Below are 15,218 nucleotides of genomic sequence, written 5' to 3' on the forward strand. Positions count from 1 at the left end.
CTCCTCCATCCTTCTACTCCAGCAGCCCATCGGGAACAGGAAATGAACATCTTTTGGGCCAAATTACTTCCTAGTCTCCCTCCTCTTGCCCCCCACTGAAGGAAGTGGTGAGTTAGAAAGTGGACAAGCCTTCCGGCATCGGTGAGTCTGAGGAGTGATTCGTTGTCCCCGAAGGGAGCAAGGTGCCACGGACCAGCAAACCAGGACGCAGAAACCACAAGCGGAGCCTAAGGACTCAGCGTCAGTTTCATTGTACTTAAAATGCACTAAGTTCCCAGGACAATAAGCACTTCCTTAAAACGAGGAAATTGTCTCTCCCTACACAATTAAAAAAAAAAAAAAAGGCATTCTAAACACAAATAGAATGAAGATTAGGACGAGGTGTGGTGTGAGATTACACACCATTATTTGATTCTATAAAACATCGTCAGGTGGATTCTTCTCCTATGAACTGAAGGGGGTGTGATTTTGAAGTTCTCAGCACACACAACATCTCTTGAACTCTCATTTGTGGCCAAGGCCCCGTCCCCCCAGGTCCCTTCTGCTCCCAACAACATGGATCCCCATTCCCCATCTTTCAGTCCTAACCTCTTTTTCTTCCTCTTCTTCTTGCCTTGCTGCTGGGCATCCTGAAGCCCCTCTTGCACCCCAGTGTTCTCGCTCACGAAAGCCAGGGTGATGATCTCTTTCGGATCTTCTTGGGAACTGTCCTCCCGCTCTTCTGAGTCAGCCCCTTCCTCACCTTCCAAAGGCAGGCACTGGGGCATCTCCCCAGCCTGGGCGGCGGCTCTGGGGAAATCCCTGTGCACCCTGGGGAGAAAGCAGAGGGAGCAGCAGTTACTGGGATCCGCCTGCAGGGGGACCCCCTCCCTTGCTCATCTGGGTGGTAGACCAGCTCTGAGACCCGGTGAGGACTGCAGATTAGAAAATGCCACCCCACCTCCACGGTTGGTACAAGCTCGGGGAGAGAGCTGATTCCACCTTTTGCTCTTGGGGACTCTGACCTTGGGGACTCACTCAGCCAACCCTGGCTTTGGTTTTGCCCTCCTGGGATTTTCAGGAGCAGGCTGAGATGCTATGCATGGCATAGCATGGTAAACAATCTTATTAAAATGAGGGAGTGTCTGGAGACAGCCTCAAAACCATGCCCTAAGCCTTCCCAACTGAGGGAGTTAGTCCCAGGGGGTACAGATGAGGTGCTCTGAGGAGGTCTGTTAACTGTTTCCACGCTGCACTGAACCTCCCATGCCCCGCCTGCTGCTGATGATTTGTGAATGCAAAGGTAACTCGTGGAACGCAGCGTCAATACCTAGCTGATTGGACACAATGCAAGCCCAGGGCCAGACGGAGACCTTCAGAGATCCCAACCACAGAAAAGGCTACCGTGTCTCCTGCACCATGCAGTTCAACACAAAAACAAGACCAAATGCTAAAATACTGATAAGGAAGTCCAGCAAAGTTCTTGTCCCCCTCGCCCCATTCCCATGATGACTTCTTTGTTGTTTGCTTGAAATTTCAAATATCAAATTCATTTAATGGTTTTTAATGCCCCTGTTTCAATAATCCTTAGGAATGTGCTTAGTGTGCCTTTGGGTAACCCAGAACAGTCCAGATCCAATTAACTGATCCATCTCCTTCACATCCAAGGCTTCTATGACCGTATAGCCAACTTTCTGGGGCTCCTCCTCCTCTTTACCTCCCAAACCCTGCCAACCTCCTCACCATGGCAACCCCTGTCCTTTGACGCCCTTGCTACTGACTATCTGTTCTTCCCTCATCGACTCTTGGGCTTTTAGAAATAGTAATGTCTTTATGATAATTTATTATAATGAAATAACAAAACATTAAAGGGAGGATAGAAAAGGATAGGGTGGAAAATCACCATGGCTTTCCTATCCTGGTAGAGTAACTGCCCCTTTGGCATATTCTCTTTGATTCTTAATTTCTAAGCATAGGGGCGCCTGGGTGGCGCAGTCATTAAGCGTCTACCGTCGGCTCAGGGCGTGATCCCAGCGTTCTGGGATGGAGCCCCGCATCAGGCTCCTCCGCTGGGAGCCTGCTTCTTCCTCTCCCACTCCCCCTGCATTTGTTCCCTCTCTCGCTGGCTGTCTCTCTCTCTCTCTCTGTCAAGTAAATAAATAAAATCTTTTTTAAAAAATTCTAAGCATAATTATTCTTCCGTAATCTTAACCATAATAAACAATTTTCTATCTGCTCCTCCCCCACACACTTAATATCATATCAGAAACTTCCTTTTGGTGGTGACAAAGTTTACATGTTTCCGGTGTTTAAAGATTTTTTTTTTTTTTTTTGGACAGAGACAGCCAGCGAGAGAGGGAACACAAGCAGGGGGAGCGGGAGAGGAAGAAGCAGGTTCCCAGAGGAGGAGCCTGATGTGGGGCTCGATCCCAGAACGCTGGGATCACGCCCTGAGCCGAAGGCAGACACCCAACGACTGCGCCACCCAGGCGCCCGTTTCCGGTGTTTAATGGCTGTGTAATAATACTTCACTGAAGGAATGTGTCTGAATTTAACCGACCATTGCCATGTAAGTTGCAATGTAAGTTGCTTCCAATTTTGCTATTATATTAATAGCTCTGAAATGCGCAATTTCGTGTATAGAAGGCCTTTTACTTCTTGAGGATTTTTTTTTAAGATATATATCCAGAACCAGGATTACTAGGTTAATATAAAAATTATATCGCTTCTGGTTTTATTTTATCTAGCTTATTTATCTATCTATCTATCTTGCCATGTTGTTTCCCAGAGGGACTCCCAACAATTTGGATTACCACCAGCAATACGTGATAACAGCAGGCCCAACAGACTCACACAATCTCATGGGAATCACGTTTCCTCCATACCCACACTTGCTAATTCTAGACAACTTTTTGTACCCTATGGGCCATGTTTTTAACATTACTGCACCCTTCCACATCTCTGTGCCCTTTTCCCAATCCAAAATGGAGGAGTGGAGGGCTCTAACTTGGAGGCCACCTAGGAATAACTTAATAGTAAGCCCTTATGGGAGTGGATTTCTTTATGTTTCTCGAAGAGTTATCCCATACACCATCACACTGAATGCTCACGACCATCGCCAAGAGGAAGGGCAGCATTATGAAGTCAGCCAAGGATCATGACGGGTTTCTCTCTTGCTGAAGAGGGCTGCACTTACAGCCAAGCCCCTTTATGGCGACACTTGAGCGGGGGGACAAAGAGTTGTACGTGGCACAACGAACCAATGACACTTGGGCCTTGTGAGGCCGTTTTCCCAGTAAACAGGCTCATTCTTGTTCAAGAGGCCTAAGGTGCACGAAATCTTGACCTTGAGCTGCTCCCCTGATTCCAGGTAAACGTCCACGTCCACTCCCCTAGCCCTCCACAACCGGCTTCTGTTTACCAAGCCCTGGAGGAGTGGCTCCGTTTACCTAAAGGTTAATGTTAACTGGAGGAGAGAAAACTGACCCTGAATTTGGCCTCCGGAGTTGCGAGTTGTCTTTGCTCTTTTTTGAGTCCTTGCCCAAGTGGTAAGAACAAGTCATGGCTGCTGCTGTTTGCTTCAAAGAGAAAAACAACAACAGCAAAAAGATCAAATTCTGTTGACACTTGCACGACGAGAGGGCCCCAGGCACAAGGAGCTGAGCCCACATACTTCTAAAGGAACTGGTCACCACAGCGTACTTACCTACCTTCCCCTGGATTCTAGGCTATCTATGACATGAGAGCCACTTGAATGGTACCTGAGTCAGGGGCAAGATGGTAGAGAGCGGTCAATGCCACATGCGTCTATTTTGGCTTTGCCTTTGCCCCCTAGCTTTCTCTTCCCCCCGTCCTCTCCTTCCTGTTTCATCTCCAACGCTAAATCCCCGCTGACTTCTCTCAAAGGCTCTTGACAGAGAATGTCTTGCTCCAAGTTTGCTGGGGTGGGGGTAGGGGGTGCATGTGTTTATGTCGAATCTAGCCCACAGAAACGTTCCCTTGGCCCACCACCATGTGTCCTTGTGATAGTTTTAAATAGAAGTAGTTGCCAAGAACTAGACAATGTAGCTTTCTCATAAAAATCCAGATTTCCATTTTTTTCGGGAAAGCAGGGCCCCATTGCTTCATGCCAGCAATCCACCAGAGCCAATCATGGCTCCCTCTTGAGGTATTTTCAGTCTGTCCCAGTCCCATCTCTACAGTCTCCCTGATACTGGAGCCAGGCGACAGCTGCCATGGTGCTATTATTTTCCTTATAGTAGTATTAAGAGAGAGGGAACATTTTTGTATGCCCAGATCATCTCTCTCTTTTAGGCCAGAGGCCCGGCCTCATGGACATCTGGATCGAGCTGTCCTGCTTTGAGCACATCCCCAGCCCCCAAGCAGCAATGACTTAGAACGAAAGCTGCTCCCCCCAGAACCTCTCAAGTCTGATTGACTCCACCAGCCTTCTCCTTGCCAGTCTCAGCAGCCACTCCCTGCTAACCTGGGAGTTCCCACCTACTCTCCTGCCCAGCAATTTCGATGCCAAAAGTAGTCTTGCAGCCTTGAGAAATCAAAGGAGGAAAGGCAATAAATTCTAAGGACAAAGACTAAAGAGAATACAAAAGAGCGAAGGGCGGGCTGCCAGCATCCTGAGCCAGACATACACCCTGGTGTAAGGGCCTCTGCAGTCAGAGAAGTGACTTCTATTTATTTATTTAATTTATTTTTTAAGTAGGTTCCATACCCAGTGTGGAGCCCAACATGGGGCCTGAACTCGTGACCCTGCAATCAAGACCTGAGCTGAGGGGTGCCTGGGTGGCGCAGCGGCTAAGCACCTGCCTTCGGCTCAGGGCGTGATCCCGGAGTCCTGGGATCGAGTCCCACATCAGGCTCTTCTGCTATGAGCCTGCTTCTTCCTCTCCCACTCCCCCTGCTTGTGTTCCCTCTCTCGCTGGCTGTCTCTATCTCTGTCGAATAAATAAATAAAATCTTAAAAAAAAAAAAAAAAAAAAGAGACCTGAGCTGAGATCAAGAGTCAGACGCTCAACTGACTGAGCCACCCAGGCAAAGCATCTGATTCTTGATCTCAGCTCAGGTCTTGACCTCAGGGTCATGAGTTCGAGCCCCACGTTGGGCCCCACACTGGGCATAGAGCCTACTTTAAAAAAAAAAAAAAAGAATCAGATGCTTAACTGAATGGGCCACCCAGGCACCCCCAGAGATGTGACTCTAAATCACTTGCTAAGAGGAAGCTGAAGTTTCCTTCCATTTTAGTGTGCGATTTGATCTTGGATCTTCCCAGCAAGGCAAAGGGAACCAAACCGTAGCTAGACAGCATGAAAATGCACTTCACTGGCCACCAGGGGGAGGGAACGAGCCCTGGGATGGCTTCGTGCAAACACACTGCAGGTTATCTGGAAAATTTCAAAGGGGGGACCATATTTCATCCCCACTTCTGAAGGATTCTACAGGTCAACTACTCTTCTTACCCCTGGAGGTGCTGCAGAGCACGGAAAATATTTAGGGCTTTCTTTTGCAAGACTGAATTCAAATAAGGTGTCAAGAAACTGGAGGAAAGAATCATTTGGTGGTTGATTAAGTAGATAGTGGAGCATGTTTAAAGTTTTAACCGAGTTTTTTCATCCTGACCTTCAGAGCCTGAACTTTGCTTTCGGTCTGCAGTACCATATATGGCACTGAAGAACTATCCTGCTGTGTCTGCTGGGGACTTCCGTCTCTTCTCCCAAATACTAGGTTTTCCTGCACCTCCTCGCCTTTTCATCTTTTGGTCCTCTTTCCCCTACCAGAAGCATCCCTCTGAAGGCTTCCAGTGGCCAGCTCTTGGAAAAGGTCAAAGTAGATGGGGAGAGAAGATGTGGAGGTAAGACCTCTGGATCTTGCTTCCAGCTTTGCCTCTTTGACTTGGTATGTCGTAAGAAGCCAAGTAAGATCTCCTCTTATTTCCTATCTTTTTTTTTCTTTTTTTTTAGTATAGCTGATGCACAATGTTACGTTAGTTTCAGGTGTACCCTCATTCCCTGTCTTTTCTGTGGTTACAGGACCACTAAGAAGATAAAAACATCACATCTAGAAAAGTGCTTTGAGCTTTGATGCAGGCAGGATAATTAAGATGCTTTTTATGGCCTTTCGGCTTTCCATTCTAGTCACCCTTGAAATTTCAGTACAGGGACTGAATGGGTTCTTAGCAAGACATGGACTAACAAGGGAGGGATGGGGGCGCTCCACTGCTAAAGGGCTATGCCAGTAAAAAGTGCTGAGATCGACTGGCCACATTCCCTGGAAAAGCTAAGAATCTTGCTGACTCAGATGACATTTTTTATCCTGCTAAAAACTGAGAGGAAGGTGCAATTTACGGGCCAGGCTCATGTCCAGCCATCTTCTGCACAATCCTCAGTGCATCACCAGCAAAGACTGATGGATCTGGATTTAAATCCCAGCTCTGCTTAATAGCAGGTAACTTGTGGGTGAGACACTGAGCCTCTCTGTACCTTGGTCTTCTCACAAATAAAATGAGGATAATAATACCCATCTTGTGGGGTTATTTCAAAGGTTCATATTCATAATGCTCTTAAAGCATTCAATGGTTCAAAGTAAAAGCTCTATTGTAAAATGAAAATATGACAGTAGGGTTGGTCTACCTATTAAATAACTTTTTGAAGTGCCTGGCACATGCCAGCGCTTAATAAAGGTTAGCTCCCTTCCCACCTTATGCCCAAGTGTAAGTTCCATTTTTCCTAGGAGTCAAATCCCAGTGGAGAACATTCCTCAAGCTTAGATGAATTCCTCAGGGGGAGGAGGGCTGGAAAGGTGGGGGAGGGGTATTTGCAGAGGGCTGTGCTGGATATCCAAAACAGAAGTGTCTCTCTGGAAGATTTCTCCAGACAAAGGAAGAAAGATGATCAGAAGGACCCAGTGATGGGGAAGGAGGAGGCTGAGAGAGTTTTGCGATTCCCAGGGATCTCTCGAATCTAAGGAACAGCTCCCTGGGCGCACCGGGTTTGGGAAATCGAGGGAGGGCAGGAAGTGGGGGAAAGGAGGGACAGGAGGGATAATGGAGCTAGGAAAAGAAGAGCTGGCGTGTGGGCAAGGTCTTGGCGTCGGAGTCTTGAGCATGAGAAAGGGAGCGAGGGTATTTCCGAGGTGACCACGAATATGGGGCTGGGAAGAGATGAACTACTGCTCCAAGGGAGAGCAGGGACCGGGAGGGTGAGCGGCTTTGGCGGTAGAGCGCCACGGGGGAGCGCGGAGGGGGTAGCCCTGGGGACCTGGGCTTCGACGGGGACTTTGGGGGTATGACGGACCGGGTTTTCGGCGGGGAGACACTAGGAGGGCACGATCTAGGGCCAGCATCGGGTTGGGGGGGCTCTTACCCGCGATTCCTATGCCCGGGTCTTGCCCCCGCTCGGCGGCCCGTACCGCTCGCAACCACACCTGCGGGCCCCCTCCTCAAAAGATTAAGGAGACACGCTCCCATTGGCTGCCGGACAACCCGTCAGCCCGACCCTCGCTCCTCCTAACTTGGGGTGCGCCCAGCCCTCCTGTATTTGCATATAGGGCTTTCTAGGTCTTCGATTGGCCCCAGCGGTAGGCTGCCGTGCCCCCCCTCCGTCCCGAATCCAATTAACCGCCCCTGCTCTCTGAGAGGGCAGCGCCCGAGGTTGTCCCGGGAGACGCGGAGGACGCTTGGGCCGCGCTCCCCGCGCTCGGGGGCCCCTCTACCGCTAGCCCTGTGCAGGTCCCCGCCCTCCCCGGCCCGCGCCGTCGGGGCGTTGGGGCGTCGGGGCGTCGTGCGCAGGCGCAGGCGCAGCCGGAGCCTCGGGGCCGAGCTCTAACCGTTGGCCTGCGAAGCTGCGGCTGCTCCGCAGGGGAAAGCGGGTGGTTTGCGCTGAGCGGGGCCGCCCTGTATTCAGGCCCTCTGGGGAGGATAAAGAGCGACGCCAGGACCAGGGGGGAACCCTGCAGACAGCACCGGATTGAGACCCAAGTCAAGACCGCAGTCTCAAACCTACAATGAACCGCTTTGGCTTATTAAGTCATGACATCTCAAAGAGTTGGGGGCGTGTGTCTGGCCGACGAGAGAGGCCCTCACTCCCCCCGGGGCTCTGGGATCTTGGGCTTCTCACAGCGACATTTTGACTGTCTTCTGGCAGATAGGGAATCAGAATTGTGACTGGATTCAATTAATCGTGGTCGCCTTCCGCTTCCACCTGTCTAAGCGCAGACTTCTGGGTGCCAGACTGCGTGCAAAGGGTTGGCAGCCGCTAGAGCTGTTTCTGCTTAGTTCGGGATTGGTGAAACACCGAAGGATCGATTTAAAATTCCCGAACCACAGTGTTTTTAGGAAACCCTCTTACGGGTTGAGCCAAAGATGCTTGTTGCCCATATCCACCCCTCTCGTTCTGGAGAGTTCCAGATGCTTGAATTGATGCTACCGGAATGCAGCTGCTGCTGTGAGAAGGAATTGTTTAGGTCCAATGAGTACAAGTTAGGTAGGACTATGCATCACTACTCTCTTACTGAGGAGAGAGCTCTCTTCCCGCAGTTGAGGGGACACATACAAGGAGAGACCGGCCCTTCCCAGAAAAGCTATAGCCAGAAAGACTAATGGGAGAGGCAAGATCCTCGCTGATGTGGAGGATGTGGAGTCAGTCCGGGAAAGGTTTCTAGAGGATGTAAGCTTTTAGCAGATGAATTACGAACATTTTTTCGGTGTGTGCCTGGAACTTCATGCCGGCCTGTGATCCCTTATGTGAATAAAGCAGCGCTTTACAGCAGTGAGCTGGTTCTCTCCCTTATACACCCCCCAAACCCCGGGGTGATCTCAGGTCAGGCAGGCACTGTCCTTGGACACATGGACACTCCAAAAATTGTATAAACAAGTCTCATCAGAGGCCCATTTTGAAGCCCTAACTCCCATCCCTTATAAGACTGATACATAATAAACCCTTATGCCTAGCTATTCGGACAGTTACTCAGACAGTTACTCACTACCGAGCGCTCTCATATGCATATAAATAAACCGTTGCCTTTTGGACCTAAGTTGGAGGAAGTTTTCCTGCCAGCACAGGGCACTGCCCTTTAACCTGCTAATCTGCTCAGGCAGGAGCCTAGAGGCAAAGGCATGGCTTAGCCCCCAGCGGACAATGAGAGTCTGGTTCATGATGCTTAAATAACACCCTGGAGGGCCTTAGGTGGAACCAGAGGACCGCCTGCTGCTCTTCCAGAAACCTCTCTGCCTTCCTATCCTTCCTCTTCCCTCTTCCCCCTTCCTTCCAGGTGGCCCTGGGCTATCTTGACCCGCCCCCTCTCCAGGGCCCAGGAGACCCAGGTGACCAGCATCAATTGGCCGTGAGCAGATGCTTCCCTAGGACCAACCGTCCCAGCTCTCTTCCCCTCCCCCATCCCGCCTCTTTCTTTCCCTAGGGTCCTACCAATCTGCTCTGCCAAGCTCCTGCTTTGGTCTCAGGTCCCTCTGGAGTGATATTGTGATGAAAATGAGGGAAAAGATGCAGGAGGGAGTAGCAAAGATTTACAGCTTCCAGAGGGTTTCCATTAAAATCCCTGACAACGGGTTATTTATGAGAGGGTTGGCTGCAGCAGGAGCTATTAGGCCAGAGGCTGGCACCCCTGTCCTTTCGGGGTGATGACAGGAACAAACACAGGGTGAACGGTAGAGCTACCCCACTGGAGAGCAAAGCAGGCTTGGACCCTGTCAGGCATCCCCTCCAGGGCCAGAGTGACAGCCAGGAAATCAGAAAGCATCAGTGATTTGTGCCAGGCAAACCCAAGACAGAAAAATCCCTGAGGCTGGGGCACCTGGGGGGCTCAGTCGGTTAAGCGTCCTCCGACTCTTGATTTCGGCTCAGGTCATGATCTCAGGGCCCTGAGGTTGAACCTGACGTGGGGCTCAAGGCTCAATGGGGAGTGTGCTTGAGATTGTCTCTCCCTCTGCCCCACCCTCCCCCCCCAAAATATATAAATAAGTAAACCTTAAAAAGGAAAAGAAAAAGAAAAATCCCTGAGGCAAACACTGAGGGTTTTTTTTGGGCCTGGGTGTGAAAGTTTGAAGGAGTGTGTTGGAGTCTCCCTTCCAGTAGTCAGAAAATTGCAACTGTGTCCCCTCCCCTGGCTCAAGAGGCAAGAATGTGCAAGGGGGACTGCAGGACATAGGTATGAAACTTGTTTTCACTGTCTGTTTGTTCCTAAGGCACCTACCTGACTAAATAACAGGACAATAACAAAATCCTCAGAATGTTGTTTGCCCTACGGTCGACACACAGACTCTTTATCTGTTTGGGACTCTTTAAGTTGTTAATGGGGAAAACAAAGAGAGTCCTGCTTCTGTCTGTGCCAAAGAAAGTCTTGGTATATGTGCTGGGGTTGGGATAGGGAGTGGAAATGAGACGAAGGTTCTTAGATCGTTGTTTTTTTTTCCATACCCCAGGTTTTTTTTTTGCTTTAAGTCTGCAGAGTATGAGGCAATGTTGTGGAAGTGCGTACAATCACAGAATCAAAACTCTTGTTAAATCAGGAAAGCTCTTACAACTGGGTATTTCCCTTGCATTTACAAGACGAAATTGAGGCCCAGAAAAGTGTAGTGGCCTGACCAAGGCCTTGCAGTGGGTTCCTAGAGCCCACTACTCCCTCCTTCACACACTCTTATTACTGTTACTAGTGAAATAGAAACAAACTGCTGCCCAGCACCTCTTTTGGGTTCTCCCGTTTTGCATGTAGCTGGCGGGGCTGACAGAGCCCCTGGGAATGGGGCTGCTGGCCCACGAGCAATGAAGCTTCCAGGCTGCTGTCTTTATCTTGTCCTTTGTCATCTTCCCCTCTTCCTTCTGGGGAAAACAGCTTTCCCTGAAAGGAGCTGTTCCTCGTTGTTTTCAGGGCATCTTCTCCTTGGTGTGGATGGATCTTAGAAGCGAGTTCTAGAGAACGTGCCCTTCTGCGTGTGAAGTCACGGGCACAGAACTTGAACACTTCCTGCATGCAAAGCATTTTGCCGGGTGCCTTGGGAACCACGCAGACACATGCACTAATGTGTGCACCACGTGTACCAGAACTCTCTGCCGTCAAACTTGCCTTTTCATTCTTCTCTAAAGAGCTTGGAGCATCCATTTCCTGTTAACAGTTATTTTTGGTGGGTCAAACAAGACGTATGTGTGTGAACTGGGCATATAGGATGAAGTTCTCTTTCTTGCACGGTGGTATCATTTTATACGTAAAAAAAAAAAAGTAATATATAGTCCAATCCAGACTTACAAGCAGTTAAATGCATATAGAATCTTTGTTTTTTTTAAATTATTTAATGAGTAACTTAAATATTCAATGGTTAGAGAATAGTGAAGTAAATTATTGTAGAATTAGTTATTGTAAGAAAAAAAGAAACCACTAATCATGAAGTTTATAGCTATATGAGACAGTGTTTGACCTAATAGTTGTAAGCAAAAAAATAATAATAATAAAAAATTAAAAAATATATATATATATATGTAAAGTCTGTGACTATAATTATGTCAAACGTGTATTTGCATGCATAAAAAACCAAAAGAAATGTGAATAGAATTTTCCCCAAAAGGAGACAAACCATGACTCTCGTGTTAGGGGTGTCTGAGTGGCTCAGTCGGTTAAGTGTCTGCCTTTGGCTCAGGTCATGATCCTGGGGTTCTGGGATTGAACCCTGTGTCCCTTCTCCTTCTGCCTCTGCCCTCCTCCTCCCCCCCCCCCAGCTCTTGCTATCTCTCTCTCTTGCTTTCTCAGATAAATAAAATCTTTAATTGAAAAAATGTATGCATGTTAAAGATTTTCTGTAACTCAGTCAGTGAGGAAAGCAGTCAGAGAGCCAAATGGTTCAGCTGGTTCAAAAAAAGCAGAACAATTCCTCTGACAAAAGGAATGTTAAAAGAAATTGTAAATGGATGCAAAACTGCTTCCCCCCCCCCCCGCCCCGCCCCCCGCCCAAGGAAAGGAGGGAAAATAGTCAAACCTCTACAGACCGGACAGGAGTTCCTTGCCTATCAGTTACCTACAATTTACAGAGTTGTAAAATAATTCTCATAGAATCAATTCAAATGAGCTAATCAAGGGAGGGTGTCCAACAGAGAGATTTTTCTCTATGGACAATGGTTTTGAAAATATGGGTGGGATTATGAAATGTCTCTCTCTTTTGTTAGTTTATTTAATGTAATTTTTTAAAACAAAGCTAGCCCTCCCAAATTCTTGCAGGGACCACTGCAAAGCACCTTAAACATCAACATTCCCTGAAGCGTTTAATTAGAAAGTACAGACTGAGGTCAAAATGGAGGTAGTTGAAGTCCTCTTTCAAGTCCAATTTCAGCAAAAATCCGAAATCAGCTTAGAGAGAATCCTTATTCTTGATATCCGATCAATCCTTAGTCTGCCTTCAGCAAGAATCCTATTAAATCAGTTTAGCAAGAATCCCCCATTTTTGATGTCTCCTCTTAGTAATTTTCCACCCACTAACTCCCTCATCCTCCCTGATGGCTGTAAAACCCCACTTGTCCTCATTGTTTTTGGAACTGAGCATAATTTCTCTCCCTTTTGGTAATGTTTCTATGGCAATAGTCCCAAATAAAGTTTTCCTTAATGTTGTAATACGCTTCAGAATAATTTTTTCTCTATCACCTTTTTTTGGAAACCTTAAAATTAATTCCATGTGTAAACACTTGGAATTCCTCTTAACACTGTGTCAATTCCTCTTATAAAGCCACTATCATGTGGTATCGTACTCGTTGATGCACAGGTCTGCCCTTACGGATTACTGAACTCTCAGAGTAGAGAGAGAGTCATGATTAAGAGCGTAGTCGCTTGGGTGAGGATGCTGGGTCCAAAGCCTTCTGATGACACTAGCCCCTGAGCTTGCACAAGTAACCTACGTCTCTAAGCCTCAATTGTCTCATCTGTGAAAAGGGGATAAAAAAAGTGCTTCCCTTGTAGGGAGTAAATGAGAAAACCCACTGTCTCAGGCACAGAACAACTACTCCCAGCCCCAGTCTTTGTTTTTCTCCATTCCTAACACTTGAAGACAGAAGTGGAGGATTTTCTCTGTAGGTCTGAATATCAATTCCCATTTCTTCAATATCCTGTTATAAACAGTTGCACTCACAGCCTTCCCTTGACACTCCCATTGGAAATAAATCAGACTAATTAAATTTTTTTAATTAAAAAATTTTAGCTTCCCAAAATATCAACAAAACAACCTGTTGATAAGACAAAACTGAGGGATGCCTGGGGGCTGCCTTAGTTGGTTGAGCAGCTGACTTGATTTCGGCCCAGGTCATGATCTGAGAGTCCTGGGATCTAGCCCCGTGTTAGGCTCCACGCTCAGAGGGGAGTCTGCTTCAGGATTCTCTCACTCCCTCTGCCCCTCCCTCTCTCAAAATATAAATAAATCTTTTTTTTTTTTAAAGATTTTATTTATTTGACAGAGATAGAGACAGCCAGCGAGAGAGGGAACACAAGCAGGGGGAGTGGGAGAGGAAGAAGCAGGCTCCCAGCGGAGGAGTCTGATGTGGGGCTCGATCCCATAACGCCGGGATCACGCCCTGAGCTGAAGGCAGACGCTCAACCGCTGTGCCACCCAGGCGCCCCTCAAAATACAAATAAATCTTTTTTTTTTTAAAGATTTTATTTATTTATTCGACAAAGATAGAGACAGCCAGTGAGAGAGGGAACACAAGCGGGGGGAGTGGGAGAGGAAGAAGCAGGCTCATAGCAGAGGAGCCTGATGTGGGCCTCGATCCCAGAACGCCAGGATCACGCCCTGAGCTGAAGGCAGACGCTTAACCGCTGTGCCACCCAGGCGCCCCCTAAAATACAAATAAATCTTAAAAAGACAAGATAAAACTGAGATGATTCTTGCCTTAGTGAGGAAGAACTCTATCTTGACAAAGTGGTAGTAGCAGCCCAGAGGCAGAAGGACAAAATAGTGGTATTTATTGAGTCTTTGAAGTTTGGTTTGGGGAAGGGGGTGGATCTTTCAGTGTGAGGGTAGAGGCAAAAGTTGATTAGGATAGGGTAAGAGGCATGATATAACAGCTTAGGTAGGATTGGTAGACATAGCCAAGCAAGGATTTTGACGCTGGGGGTTCTAAGAGTCTTGAAAAGTATAGAACCATCATGATATGATGCTATCTATTGAAGAATTGGTAGTTCTGGGATGCCTGGGTGGCTCAGTCAGTTAAGAGTCTGCCTTCAGGGGCACCTGGGTGGCACAGCGGTTGGGCATCTGCCTTCGGCTCAGGGCGTGATCCCGGCGTTATGGGATCAAGCCCCACATCGGGCTCCTCGCTATGAGCCTGCTTCTTCCTCTCCCACCCCTGCTTGTGTTCCCTCTCTCACTGGCTGTCTCTATCTCTGTCAAATAAATAAATAAAATCTTAAAAAAAAAAAAAAGAGTCTGCCTTCAGGGGGTGCCTGGGTGGCTCAGTTGTTAAGCATCTGCCTTCGGCTCAGGGCGTGATCCCACGGTCCTGGGATCAAGCCCCGCATCAAGCCCCACATCAAGCCCAGCATCAGGCTCACTGCTCTGCTGGGAGCCTGCTTCTTCCTCTCCCACTCCCCCTGCTTGTGTTCCCTCTCACACTGGCTGTCTCTCTGTCAAATAAATAAATAAAATCTTAAAAAAAAAGTCTGCCTTCGGCTCAGGTCATGATCCCAGCGTCCTAGGATTGAGTCCCTCATTGGGCTCCTTGCTCAGCAGGGAGCATGCTTCTCCTTCTGCCTGCCATTCCCCCTGCTTGTTCTCTATCCCTCTCTCTCTCTGACAAATAAATTAATAAAATCTTTTTAAAAAAGAATTGGTGGTTCTTTTAGGTGGCTCCTAAAATGCACAACGGATTCATTTGCATTTTTAACATCCAGGCAAAAGTTCCATGAAATAGTTGTGTTAATATGGACAGTAAGGTATATGGCTGTAGGAGATGTCAATTCTAAGGGCTTTTTAAAACGCTACTAAGTAAAATTAAAGGAGATATATCCAGGATACTGAGGGCATTTATCCCTGTAGACAGAGCTTAAAATGGAAGAGCATAATTTTGGTAATGCCGAAGGTGACTTGAACTTTCAACAGAAACCCCAGTCCTGGGGCGCCTGGGTGGCTCAGTCGTGTTAAGCATCTGTCTTCGGCTCAGGGCGTGATCCCGGTGTTCTGGGATCGAGCCCCACATCAGGCTTCTCTGCTGGGAGCCTGCTTCTTCCTCTCCCACTCC

This window comes from Ursus americanus, chromosome 23 (genome assembly GCF_024610735.1).
Source record: "Ursus americanus isolate L20-20 chromosome 23, mUrsAme1.1.p, whole genome shotgun sequence".
NCBI lineage: Eukaryota > Metazoa > Chordata > Mammalia > Carnivora > Ursidae > Ursus > Ursus americanus.